This window comes from Prionailurus viverrinus, chromosome F1 (assembly GCF_022837055.1).
Source record: "Prionailurus viverrinus isolate Anna chromosome F1, UM_Priviv_1.0, whole genome shotgun sequence".
NCBI classification, from domain to species: Eukaryota; Metazoa; Chordata; class Mammalia; order Carnivora; family Felidae; genus Prionailurus; species Prionailurus viverrinus.
In genome coordinates, this window is record NC_062577.1 from 2,733,594 (window position 1) to 2,746,946 (window position 13,353).

General features: G+C 44.3%; 1 long non-coding RNA gene across 1 annotated transcript; it reads left to right on the plus strand.

The window, feature by feature from the left end:
* Positions 1 to 7,420: 7,420 nt before the first annotated feature.
* On the plus strand, positions 7,421 to 10,594 carry LOC125154949 (uncharacterized). Its single transcript, XR_007148000.1, has 3 exons — positions 7,421 to 7,567; positions 9,648 to 9,796; positions 10,394 to 10,594. It is a non-coding gene; the product is annotated as an uncharacterized LOC125154949 (long non-coding RNA).
* Positions 10,595 to 13,353: the final 2,759 nt, after the last annotated feature.

The following is a 13,353-nucleotide window of genomic DNA, read 5'->3' on the forward strand; positions in this document are numbered from 1 at the left end:
CTCCGCAGTCCGGGGGGGCCGGGGCCGTGAGAGAAGGAGGGCTCGTGAAACAGCCCTGCACTGGGATCCTCGGCGGGGCGGGGGCAAAACAAAACCCTGGCGCCTCGAGGCTGCGCCGCTTCCCGCCCCAGCCCCCTCCTTCCGCCCCGACCGCCATTTCTAACCGTCGGCCGCCGGGCGCGCGCGCGCGTGCCTGGGCGCCGGGCGCGCGCGCGCGAAGCGGGTCCGCGGCGCGGAGAGCGGGCGCGCCGCCGCCGCTTTGTCCTGCGCGCGGGCCCCGCGGCCGGGTCGGCGGCCCAGCCCGCCCCCAGCCCTGGCCCACCGGCCCGGAAGTCGGCCCGCGCTCGCGGCCCCTGAGTGTCCTTTGTCCTTCCGGCCCTAGGACGAGCCCTGGCTGCCGCGGGCAGCTCCACCCAGCGCCGGCGGCCGTGTAGCCCCCAGCGCCGGCCCCCTGCACTCCGCCGTCCCACGCCCGCCCCGCCGCCTCCCCTATTAGTTCCACGACTTAATGGCTTTAAAAGAGCGCCGCCCGCCTCGCCCGAAGGAGACTGGGGACAAAATGGAGGGAGCGGTCGTGGGCGGACGTGCGTCAGGGCGCCCGGGCCGAGCGCGGCGGAAGAAGCCGGGCGGTGCCCCCTTCCCGGGCCTCCCGTCCGCCCGCTGGCGACTGCCCCGCCGGGGCCGCGCGCCTCCCGCCCGGTGCCCTTGCAAGTGCGCTGCTGGGCACGCGTGTACGCGGCGGGCAGGCGGCGGTCCCTGTCGCCCCGTTCCGGCTCCTGACCTCGTCCCCACCGTCGCCCGACCCCTTTCTGCAGTCCCCGTGCCACGCGCGGTGGATGGGGACAGCTCTGCGTGCCACCCGAGCTCTGGGTGGACTCGGACAGTTACACCGCCTACTGCTGTAGTAGGTGTTGGGCAGTGGGAGAACAGCCCCGCACCCCTGCATCCCGCCACGTGGGGGGTTCTCTCCTGCAACCGTCGAGCTAATTGTGCTTTGAACTCTTGGTCTGGAAGGTCCTGTTTCGGGGTAGTAATATTCCATAAACGAGGGAGGAATTCTTTTGAAGTAATTCCTAGTGTTGTTGAAAACGAAGGAGAACTGGAAAAGTACCAGGTGAAACACATAAGCGCTGCTATTTTATTTTTACTGTGACTTGGAAAATTGTACACTTATTATGTAAAAACTGTAAACTCATGGTCTTTGGAAAGCATTATTGTTTCTTTATACTAAAAATGGCATTTTCACAAAAATTGCGTAATACTTGCATGTTGTATTATCCGCTCCAATACAATATGCCCCCCGCCCCCAAGTTTACAGGGTAAGACTGAAAAGTAAACATTTTTTCCACTCTCCCCCCTCCTTTCTCCCCTAAGGTGAACTCACCTGTTTGATGTGTCAGTTTCCAAACTGTCCTTTTTTCTCCTTTTTTCCTTTACTAAAACAACATGGGAATTTAGCATAAAAAGCGGAAGTCTCTCCGTGCCCTACCTGCCCACCCTACACGCCTACTTGTATGTACGTATATGATACACAGATCTAATTACTCACTATGTAATTTGCATTCAATAGTTTACTTTCTACCATTTAACACTAAGTTGGAAACTTTTTCATGTAAGTACCTATAGATTTTTCTCATTCGTTTTAAAGGCTGCTCATCAATCCTTTCATCAAACCTCATTTTCCTTCCGAGTGACAGAAAATTTGTTCCTGTTTTTGTTTATTCACTAATCCAAAAAAAAGTGCTTCAGTGCATCTTTATACTTATATTTTTGTGCACGTGTTCAAGTATTTTAGTCGGATGGATTTCTGGAAGTGGCTTGATTGGAAGGGGTGTGACATTAAAAAATTGAGGGGCGCGCCTGGGTGCCTCAGTCTGTTAAGTGTCCGACTTTGGCTCAGGTCATGATCTTGAGGTTCTGGGTTTGAGGGGTGGCGGGTGGAGCTCTGTGCTGACAGCTCAGAGCCTGGAGCCTGCTTCAGATTCTGGGTCTCCCTCTCGCTCTGCCCCTCCCCTACTTGCGCTCTGTCTCTGTCTCTCAAAAATGATAAAGGTTAAAAAAAACAAACAAACCAAACTGACCACCTGGGGTGCCTGGATGGGGCGGTCGGTTAAACGTCTGACTCTTGGTTTTGGTTGAGGTCACGATCACATGGTTCCTAAGTTCGAGGCCAGCCTCTGGCTCTGCACTGACCCTGTGGAGCCTGCTTGTGATTCTCTCTTTTTGTCCCTCCCCCACTCGCACCGTCTGTCTCTCTCAAAGTAAATAAAGAAACTTAAAAAAATTGAATACCTACTGCTAAAGTGTCCTCCAGAAATACTAGCAGTCTCCATTCCCAGTAACAATGTGTTGGAGAGCCTGTTTCCTCACAACCTTTTTAACACTACATGTTATGTATTAAAATTTCTGCTGATGTGATGGGTGAAAAGTGGGGTCTTCCTGCTTAAACTATCTTAAACTTACCGCTTAAACTTTGAGCATTCTTTCAAATGTTTGTTGGTTATTCTTTTTCCAAGAACTAACTTTGTATATAGGTTTTGCACATTAAAAATTGTGTTTGTATATGTGATTTTCTTACTAGTTTATAGCAGTTCCTTAAAATGTTGGCTTTTAATTCATAGTAAAGTTATTTCCACTTCACTTCTTAATTTTGTTTCTGGACACTTCATTTCTTTTAACTTTTTAAAAAAAATGGAGTGTAATCTGTCAATATTTTCTTTTATGGCTTTTGATCTTGCGTCTTGCTTACATAAGCCTTGACTCCCATAATTAAAAAATACTCCCATAATTTTGAAAATAATCTTCATGTGCTCCCTTCTCATTAATAATTTTGATCATTTATATATTCTTAAAAGACAAGCTTTTGGCATTAGTAACCACTTTTTTTTAAATCTATCTTATTTTTTATTTTGCATTTTTTCTGTTTACCTGGTATCTATTTTTTAAATTTTATTTTGGAGAGAGAGAGAGAGAGAGAGAGAGAGAGAGAGAGAGAATATGAGTGGGGGAGGGGTAGAGGGAGAGAGAAAGGGGGAGAGAGAGAGAGAGAGACTTTATTTAGGCTCCAAGCTGACCGTGCTCAATGAAGACTGAGCGTGTCTGTGAAGGGCTCGATCCCACGACCCTGGGATCATGAACTGAGCTGAAATCAAGAGTCAGACGCTCAATCGACAGCCACCCATGTGCCCCTGTTGTTTTTAACACAAAATTTTTTTTCCCCAGCTTTTTGAATTGACTCCCTTAGTTCACTTTTGGTTTCTAATGAATATATTTAAGGCTATAAAATTTGCTCTGAGAATCATTTTATCCCATGGTATGTCATAGATTTTGAGAGGTAATGTTCTTATGACATTTTTTTTTTCTTAAATTTTTAATAGTTTCAGCTTTTATTTCTTTACAAGTAAATAAGTGTGGATATAGTTTTGGAATTCGCTTTTAGTTTTTTGGTTTTGTTTTGTTTTACACTGTGTCACGTGTATTTCTATTTTTTGTGATTTATCCATTTGTGTGTGTGTGTTACCTAAGAGATTATTTTGTGCATGTTCCATAGGCATTTGAAAACAGTGTGTGTTCCTATATTAGTACCATGTTAAGGTTATTAGTTATAATAGTATAATATATATATTATAAATATATGGATATATAAATATAAACTCCGTAACATAAAATTAAGCTTATTATTCAACCATATTTTTGTATGGCAAGGGTTTTTTCATTCCAAGTAACAGACTCTGACTCTAGTTAGCTTAAACAAGAAAGAAATGTACTGGAGGGGCCCCTGGATGGCTCAGTGGGTTAAGTGTCCAACTTTGGCTCAGGTCATGATCCCATGGGCGGTGAGTTCGAGCCCCGCGTCGGGCTCTGTGCTGATGGCTCAGAGCCTGGAGCCTGCTTCACATTCTGTGTCTCCCTCCCTCTCTGCTCCTCCCCCCCCCCCCAAAATAAATAAACATTAAGAAAAAAGTGTACTGGGAAGGTGTGGAGAAAGTCACTGAATGGATAAAAAGTTGAGCCAGGTGTTGAAAACAATGGCATCCAGTCCAGGTCTCAGTGACAAGAAATAAAGGAGCGACTCTCAGGGTAACACGATGCCAGATCTGTTCAGTGTCCTCCCCACCGTGGTGCTTTGCTTTGCCAACCATGCTGGCTGTTGCAAGTCTCCGTGTTTGTCTGGCAGTGGATGCAGGGGTCCTAAGTGAGGTGGTAGGTGAGCACAGTGGGCAGAGCGGGACCAGAAAAACTCTTCTCTACCTCTTCCTTTGCTCCTGGTGGTTGTAAGCCCTCTGGCACGCTGCCCAGAGTGTCTGCTTTCGTTTTCTCATCTGGGAGAGAGCATCCAGGATCAGGAACCCCATCCTAGACAGCTGCGGTTATCTGCAGGCTGGTGGGAAGGAAATGGGAATATCGTGGTAGGGGGTTAGCAGGGCTGTGCTAGCGAAGGTTTGAGGTTTCCTCTTAGGCTTCTGTGGGGTTTATTTTATTTTGTTTTGTTTTGTTTTATTTTATATTTTATTATTTTATTTTTTTGAGTGTGGGGTTGTTTTTAAATCAGGTATACTGGGTTTAGTAATCAGTCTGATCCCAGCGCCTCTGTATCATCTGGAAATGCCTACTGTCCTGGTCCTCTACTGGTGCATTCTCCTGTCTTTCCAGCAGAAATGCCGATTTATTTTTATATTCTTTTCATCATTTCAATAGGCCTTAAGGAAGGGAGCGGTGAAAAGTTGTGTTGTCAGACCTTTATAACCAGAAGTCTGAATTTTCCTCCTCTTCTTTCCTATTTGTGTGTCTGTGCATGTGAGTGTGTGTGCATATGTGCACACGAGTGTGTGCAAGCCTTAATGGAGTCAGAAAGAAAAGCAGCTTTTCTGTTTTCCGCCCTAATTTACTCGGGGTGTCTGTTCTGCACCCCACAGACAGTGGCCTTTATCTCTTTTGGCTCGTTATTCTGATAGTTTACCTTCATATTTCTTTTTGAATTAAAAAAAATTTTTTAATGTTTATTTTTGAGAGAGAGACAGAGAGAGCATGAGCAGGGGAGGGGCAGAGAGAGAGGGAGACACAGAATCCGAAGCGGGCTCCAGGCTCCGAGCTGTCAGCACAGAGCCCGACACAGGGTTTGAACTCATGGACCGCGAGATCATGACCTGAGCTGAAGTCGGACACTCAACTGACTGAGCCACCCAGGTGCCCCTTCCCTTCATATTTCTAAATAAAAGACTTATTCTTTTATTTCTTGATTTTTCACTTTTAGGCATTGTCTACTGATAGTGACAATTTAGCTCTGTTTTCTACCCCTTCCCCCCCTCCTCTCAACATGGGGCATCACATTTTGCAGTGTTAAACCCGCACTCCGTGTGGACATTGCCACGACAATGTAAATGTTTGTAGCTAAGCCACGCGGAGTCATAGGATTCCATTTCTTTTCTTGTAGAACTTTTTTTTGGGCAGGGGGAGGGATTTAGTAATTGCTGTATTTGTGCGTTTGCTTAATTTTGTTGGAGCTAGGTCTTACTGGCTCTTTTTTTTTTTTTTTTTTTTTTTGCATAAGAAATTATCTGAATTATACCATATAATTCCCATTTGGTTCTTGGGACCAATTGATAGTATATGTGCATTTGTTAATGACTCTTGAGACCCAATCATGGGCACCTCTTGCCAAATCTGTTCAGTGACTTCATGCTGGTAGCTTCATTTGGCTATTTTGAGAGCATCTGGGTGCCTCAGTCAATTGAGTCCCCTCTTGATTTCGGCTCAGGTCCTGATTCCAGGGTTGTGAGATCGAGCCCCCAGTCAGGCTCTGTGCTCACAGCAGAGCCTGCTTGGGATTCTCTCTCTCCCTCTCTCTCTCTGCCCCTCCACTGCTCTCTCTCTCTCTCTCTCTTAAAAAAAAAAAGGCAATAGTGGGAGTATTCTGCCATTGAAATCAACAAATGTTACAAATCAGGGCTTTTTCTTTCTTTTTTCTCTTCAGAGAGGTGGTTTGCCAATATACTACTGAATGCACCTATCACTAACATTTCTCTCAAAATTCTCCAGTAGAGTTATCAAATTCCCACAGTAGAGTCAAACACATTGTATTACCTGCCTGCCAGGTTTTTCTTTGAAGACCTCTCTCCTGGAGATTTTCTCTCTGTGGTCCAGTCCAGAATGGCTGCTTTCTAGGTCGGATTCCCAGCCATCCTCCTGGAGACTCTCATCACGTCTCGCCTGTGCTGGGTCACCTGCTTCGTCATTCCTCATCTTCCTCTTTCTTGGCTTCCTCGCTCATTTTGGAGGATGGCATCCTCTAGGCGCTTCCTGGGAAAAGGCTGCGTAGAAGATAAACATTTTGGGGTCACCATGCCCCCGGATATGTGTTTCTCCTGTCAACTTTTTTTATTAAAAAAAAAATTTTTTTTAACGTTTTATTTATTTTTGAGACAGGGAGAGACAGAGCATGAATAGGGGAGGGTCAGAGAGAGGGAGACACAGAATCCGAAACAGGCTCCAGGCTCTGAGCCGTCAGCACAGAGCCCGACGCGGGGCTCGAACTCACGGACCGCGAGATCATGACCTGAGCCGAAGTCGGCCGCTTAACCGACTGAGCCACCCAGGCGCCCCTCTCCTGTCAACTTTGATTGATATTTTGATCCAGTTGCATTTCTAGAATGATTCTCCCACTAGAATTATTATCCTTCCTCGAGATAAATCAGTCTCCTACGTCATCGTAATGCCGTTGTCGCACCTAAGGAAAATGAGCAGTAATTCCGTGATTCATCCAGCATGTAGTGCATATTCCAAGTTCCCTGGTTGTTCAGAGAAGTTTTTCCAATTGCCCACGCTTTTGGTTTTTGTTTTCAAACAAGGATCCGGTATTGCATTTGACTGTTACATCTCATTAGTCTTTGTCAAGGACGGTCTCCCCATCTTATTTTTTCTTTGGCAACTAAGCCAGTTGTTTTGCAGAGCGTCCCACATTCTGGATTGTTCTCGTGGTATCATTAACTTGTCTACTTACTATCACCTTTATTTTCTGTAGACTGGAAGTTAAGTCCAGGACTGAGCTCTCCAGTATGGTAGGCATTGCGCAACTAATGCTAATGCAAGTGAGAAACTGAATTTTAATTTAAGTTGAAATAATTTGAATCTAAAACTCATGCTCCGTTTCATTGTTGGAAAAATGTTAAGTGTGCTTGGAAAAACTTAGGTATGCAACTCTCCTTTTTCAGTGGTAAATTTTATGAAATCTAAATACAGATCAAGCATTTCCAATGAGAACTCATCATCTGAATTGAAATGTGCTTTAAAATTTTTTTAATGTTTTTTTATTTATTTTTGAGACAGAGAGAGACAGAGCATGAACAGGGGAGGGGCAGGGAGAGAGGGAGACACAGAATCTGAAGCAGGCTCCAGGCTCTGAGCTGTCTGCACAGAGCCCGACGCGGGGCTTGAACTCACAAACCGCGAGATCGTGACCTGAGCTGAAGTCGGATGCTTAACCCACTGAGCCACCCAGGTGCCCTGAAATGTGCTTTAAGTGTAAAAATGCACACTGGATTTTGAAGACTCACTACAAAAAAAGAAGGTAAAATAGGAACACTAACTTTTTATATTGATTACATGTTGAAATACTAATATTTCCTATATAGATATGGGCTAAATTAAGTATTTAAATAAATTTCATCTGTGGGCTTTTTGGTTTCGTTTTTGCTTTAGATAGAACATTTATACAGAAAATTTATATTCCCATTGACACGCATGGTCTAATAGCTTGATTAAATCCAAGTTAAACATTTTTAGTAAGAATATTTCTAGATGATGTGTATTTCAGATTGTAACCCATCCGGGGGCTCCTATGTCAGTGGTCCCACTACAGCGATGCTAACTTTGGTCCCTCGGTTAACGTGGAGACCAGGAACTCTCCATCGTAAAGATAGGCTTCCCTTTTTGCGTTTTAAAAGTCTACGCAAATCTCCCCCAAATCCGTTCACCTAACGGTGTTGCCTTTTTTTTTTTTTTTTTTTGGATGATTTTGCCTTGAACTGATGATTACATCGGGGTTGTCAACTGGTGGTTTCCCTATTTTGCCAATCCATCTAGGTTTGTTTGCTGAAGCTCCTCCTCCCCTTTTCATAGATCTATTTGGATATGATTTTCCGTATGTATGTGTTTAATGCGTTACAATTAGATATAGACATTCTTTGTATGCTCAGTACGCTTCTGTGCACATTTCCTGCCCCAGACCTGTAATCAACCATTTCTTCAAAGAAGTCTTGTACTTTTAGTGGGGATTCAATTGCTTCTTAAAGCCACTAGGGAGGACGATTATTTAAGTATAGGGAAAACACTGATGCCGTCTTCTTTAAGATCCTTAACTAACGCTTTGTACAAGAAACCATTAGTTTCTTCACTGCACGTTTAAAACTGCATCTTGGATAGCCTTAGGTTTCATCTTTGCGAAGTGAGGCCAAAATTCCTTCCTGTGCTCCCTCTCGTCAGCGCATGCCAGGAAGTCCAACTGTCCCAGGCCCGAGACGTCAGCCTCTGCTCCTTCTGGCATTCTCTTTCCCTCCAGCGTCCTCCCCACCCCGTTTTTTTTTTTTTTTTAATTTCAGTTGTGTTATTATAGCTCCCCACTTTATTTTGCAAACAGTCTTTCCTGCTATATCTCCATATGAATTGGGAGATTAGTCACTTTAAAGCACACAGAAATCACCCATATTTTCCTATACATTTATTAAACACTGATGAAAGGTTATTAACCTAACATGTTAATATTCAAGCACTTCAACCTAATATAATTCCTTTCTCAACCTTTACAATGGTTTTTGTCCCACCTAAGCCAATATACATTTACATTTGGTGTGTGTGTGCCTATGAAAACAGACACATTCCTCAAACTGACTATAAGATAAGCCAGCATGTGGTGTCCTTCTTTCTGGGTATATTAAAATTTCACAGGTACAGTGGTTTAAGTGGGAACAAATAAGTCGATTTCCTTATGAGATAAACTCAGCATACAAAATCTAAGAAGTATTAAAGGTGCTAACGATTAACCCCATAAATCTTTCTCTCTTTCCTGTCCTTTTATTTTTATTTATTTATTTTTTAACGATGATTTACTTTTGAGAAAGAGAGAGACAGAGCGTGAGCAGGGGAGGGACAGAGAGAGAGAGGGAGACACAGAATCCGAAGCAGGCTCCAGGCTCTGAGCTGTCAGTACAGAGCCCGACGTGGGGCTCGAACCCACGAACTGTGAGATCATGACCTGAGCTGAAGCTGGAGGCTCCCGTGCATGGGGCCATTCTTATTCAATAAAAGGCCCTGAGATAGAAAGATGAAAAGTGAAAAGAACGCATTTTTTTCTTTATCAAATTATCTACATAAACTTCCTGAAGAAGTAGAGGAGATCATTTGTGACCGTGAGTTCCGAGGTTGATCTGGCCTTGACAATAAGCTGTTTATTTCATTTATGTTCCACTTTGCGGGTCTACGATTTTGTTTGGCCCCCTATCTTTGTAACTGGGGCGAAGTGGGAGGTTTAACTGGTCTGAGAACACTTAATGTGCTCCATAAACTGTCTGAATCGAAGATTTTAATTTATTTTTCTGCCGAACACAACTGATTTCCATCTACAACTTTTTTTTTTTTTTTTTTTTTTTAAGGTAAGAAACACTAAGTCAACTGGAGAAGCATATGTGGCCTTGAGCTATGGGACATTATTACTTCCCTTTAACACCGCTACTGAGAAATGTTGAACCTCACTTTGGTGTAGTCAGTGTTGGTCTTCGACAGTGAATGGATACACTGCCAGGTACACATCCTCGAGTTGGAGTCATTCCTGTAACAGGGATCTTCAATAATATATTGTTTTTGTGGATCAGGGCTCCCAAGTAGTTCAGTTTTAGCTTGGCAGTCTTTAAGTTGATTACTTTTTTCTTTTTTGTGTGTGTTATTTCTTTAAAGATTTTTAAAATGTTTATTTATTTTTGACAGAAAGAGACACAGAGCATGAGCGAGTGGGGGAGAGGCAGAGAGAGAGGGACACACAGAATCCGAAGCAGGCTCCAGGCTCCGAGCTGTCAGCACAGAGCCTTATGTGGGGTTCGAACTTGGGAACCGTGAGATCATGACCTGAGCTGAAGTGGGACGCTTAACCGACTGAGCCACCCAGGCGCCCCATAAGTTGATTCCTTTTTCTATTCAAATCTTTCAGATTGCTCCTTACATCCATCGTTGGTATATAATCAAATGAGGCAAAGTCTTCTTTGGCAACTTCCCTATTTCATGTGGACTTTGTCGCACATATCCTCCAATTACCTGAAATGTTTTCGTCAGTCATGGGTTCTCTGAAAACTACTTTTGCAGTGAATGGCTGGCAAGGGTTCCCCGCTCCGCTGTCTTCCCACAGGCAGACTCCCCGACGTGGTGCTCCATTTTGGTCATGTCCCAGTCTCCATGGCAAGCTCAACACCACGTTCCAGGGAACTTCCCAGATCACCTGAACTTGGATAAGCCCTTCCCTTCCTGAGCAGTGATATCAAATTTTGATTAAAAAAAAGTTTTTTTATGTTTATTTTTGAGAGAAAGAGAGAGAGAGCACAAGCAGGGGAGGAGCAGAGAGAGGGAGAGACAGAATCCGAAGCAGGCTCCAGGCTCCGAGCTGTCAGCACAGAGCCTGACGCAGGGCTCGAACCCACGAACCGGAAGATCATGACCTGAGCCGCTTAAGCGATTGAGCCACCAGGCGCCCCTGAAATGTTGATATTTTACAAAATATCCGTGTCTAACAGATTGAAAATGTAAAAACCAAAACAGAACTGGTTCATCATCAATAATTTGAGAAGGACTGCTTCTGCTAGACTGGTACTTTGTGCACATAAATTTCCTGGGAGTATTGTTAAAATGCAGATTTAATTCAATAGGTCTGTTGTGGGGCTCAAGATTCTGCATTTCTAGCAAGCTCCAGCCAATGCTGATACTGCTAATGTTGGGACCATGCTTTGAATAGTAAGTAAAATAGATTTAACTTTGACTCGCATATAAAAGGGGGCATGTAAAAGTGCGAATTCTCACATATAAAAGCGAGAATAATCATAGCAGTATGCCAAGAACAATGTAAATGTAAACAACGGAAGTGTCTTGAATGGAAGAATGGGTAAATTAATTGTGGCAAAGTCAGCAATAACATATATATCATCAGTGCAAATGAACTAGATTAACATCAATGTGGATGACTTTTACAATAATTTTAATATTTTTTACATAATTTGAAACAAAATGTAAACCACGCAAAGATATGTAAAGTGTTTATATAAAGCTTAAAATTATACAAAACAACACTATGCAGGTAGCAATGCATACAAAGTAGTAAAAACATAAAGGTCCACCTAGAAATAATAATACCAAATTCAGGAAAATATTTCCTCTTGTGGGGAGGGAGAGGTATGTGACTGAGGACAGGCAACCAGGAAGATTCTATTCTACTTTAATTAAAAAAAATTTTTTTTTAAACGTTTATTTATTTTTGAGACAGAGAGAGCATGAACGGGGGAGCTGTCAGCACAGAGCCCGACACGGGGCTCGAACTCACGGACTGTGAGATCATGACCTGAGCCGAAGTCAGCCACTTAACCTACTGAGCCACCCAGGCGCCCCCTACTTTATTTATTTTTTTTTTTTAGCATTTACTCATTTTTGAGAGACCAAGAGAGACAGAGCATGGGGAGGGGGAGGGGTGGAGGGAGGGGGAAACACAGCATATGAAGCAGGCTCCAGGCTCTGAGCTGTCAGCTCTGTCTCACAAACCACGAGATCATGACCTGAACCGAAGTCGGACGCTTAACTGACTGAGCCAGCCAGGCTTGTTGTATTTTATGCTTTTCAATGGCTTTAAATATTTCATAATTGGATTTAAAAAGCAATTCAAATTCACTCAATATATGTTTACCCGACTTAAAAAAATTCCACGAAGGAAATCTCCAGTATATTCTTTCCTTTTCAAAGGTCTTGCAGGGTAAGGTCACAGAGATCTGAAAGAGGAAAAAGGGGTGGTTTTGAGAACTTTTGCTTTTTTTCTCCCCTCAGATTTGTTTAAGGCCAGTTAGAGTCCAACTGGGGTACAGAGCGCCTAATCGTCCCGCCAGCTGTTAGTAAAGCATTCCCGCACCATGACTTCCATGAACATAGTTCATCCGGCACCAGTTACATCCTGTTACTCAGGAGCCGACCACCCTCCTTCAGGCCACCACCACCTCCTGCCTAGGTGACGGGGCAGCCCCTGCTTGGTCTTTCTGCTTCCGCTCTTGACCCTCACATGGTCTTTGCCTCATGACACCCAGAGTTACTCTTTCCAAACACATCAGAAAAGTCATTTCCCTGCTCCCAACCATGACTGGCTGGCTCACCGCAGTATCTAGAAAGGAGTCCACAGTCCTTAGCGTGACCTCCTTGGCCTCCATGAGCTGGTCTGTCCTACCACTCTGACCTCACGTACTGCTCTCCCCTCTTGACCCTACACTCTGGGGCCCCGGCCTCCATGTTGTTTATCCGATGTACAGACTCACTCTTTGTTTTTTTTATTATTTATTTATTTTGTGTGAGAGAAAGAGCGGGGGAAGGGCAGAGAGAGAGGAGAGAGAGAATCCCAAGCAGGCTCAGATGTGTCGGCACAGATCCAAAAGCGGGGCTCGAACCCATGACACCATGACCTGAGCCAAAATCAAGAGTCCGATGCTCAACTGACTAAGCCACCCAGGTGCCCCAGGCTCATTCGTATTTCAAGGCTTGGAGTGCCCTTGCCCTGCCTGGATTTTCTCTCGGGTGTCTCCTTCCCACCATCCTGGTTGCTGCTCAAACGCACCTCCTTAAAGAGGCTTCCTCTGACCCTGCCATCTAAGGGGGTCCTCCTCACGTTGCTCTTGTCCCCTTGAGCCACTTTATTGTTCTTCTTAGCCCTGATTGTCACCAGACACTGCATTAGATCTCGGTTTATTGTCTGCCCCTCGTTAGGCTTGACCATAAGCTCTTGGAGAGCAGGGACTTAACTATTTCGTTCTCCGCTTTATCTCCAGGGCCTAGAGCAGTGCCTGGCACATAGTAAGTAGTCTGTAAATCTTTGTGGAATAAACAGATGAATGAATCAGTGCATGAGAAAGCCAGGGACTTTTGATAACCTGATGGGGCTGAGCTGGCCACATTTAATCTACTAATTGGCAATAACTCAGCAACAATCTTGACATATTTTATTACCAGTTTAGAAACCACTAGGTACTTGATCAAACATATTTGTCATTGATTATTCTTGGATCTTATGAAGTTATTAAGTAGCCCCTTTTCCCAGCATGCAGTTCAACAAGTTTGTATTATTCA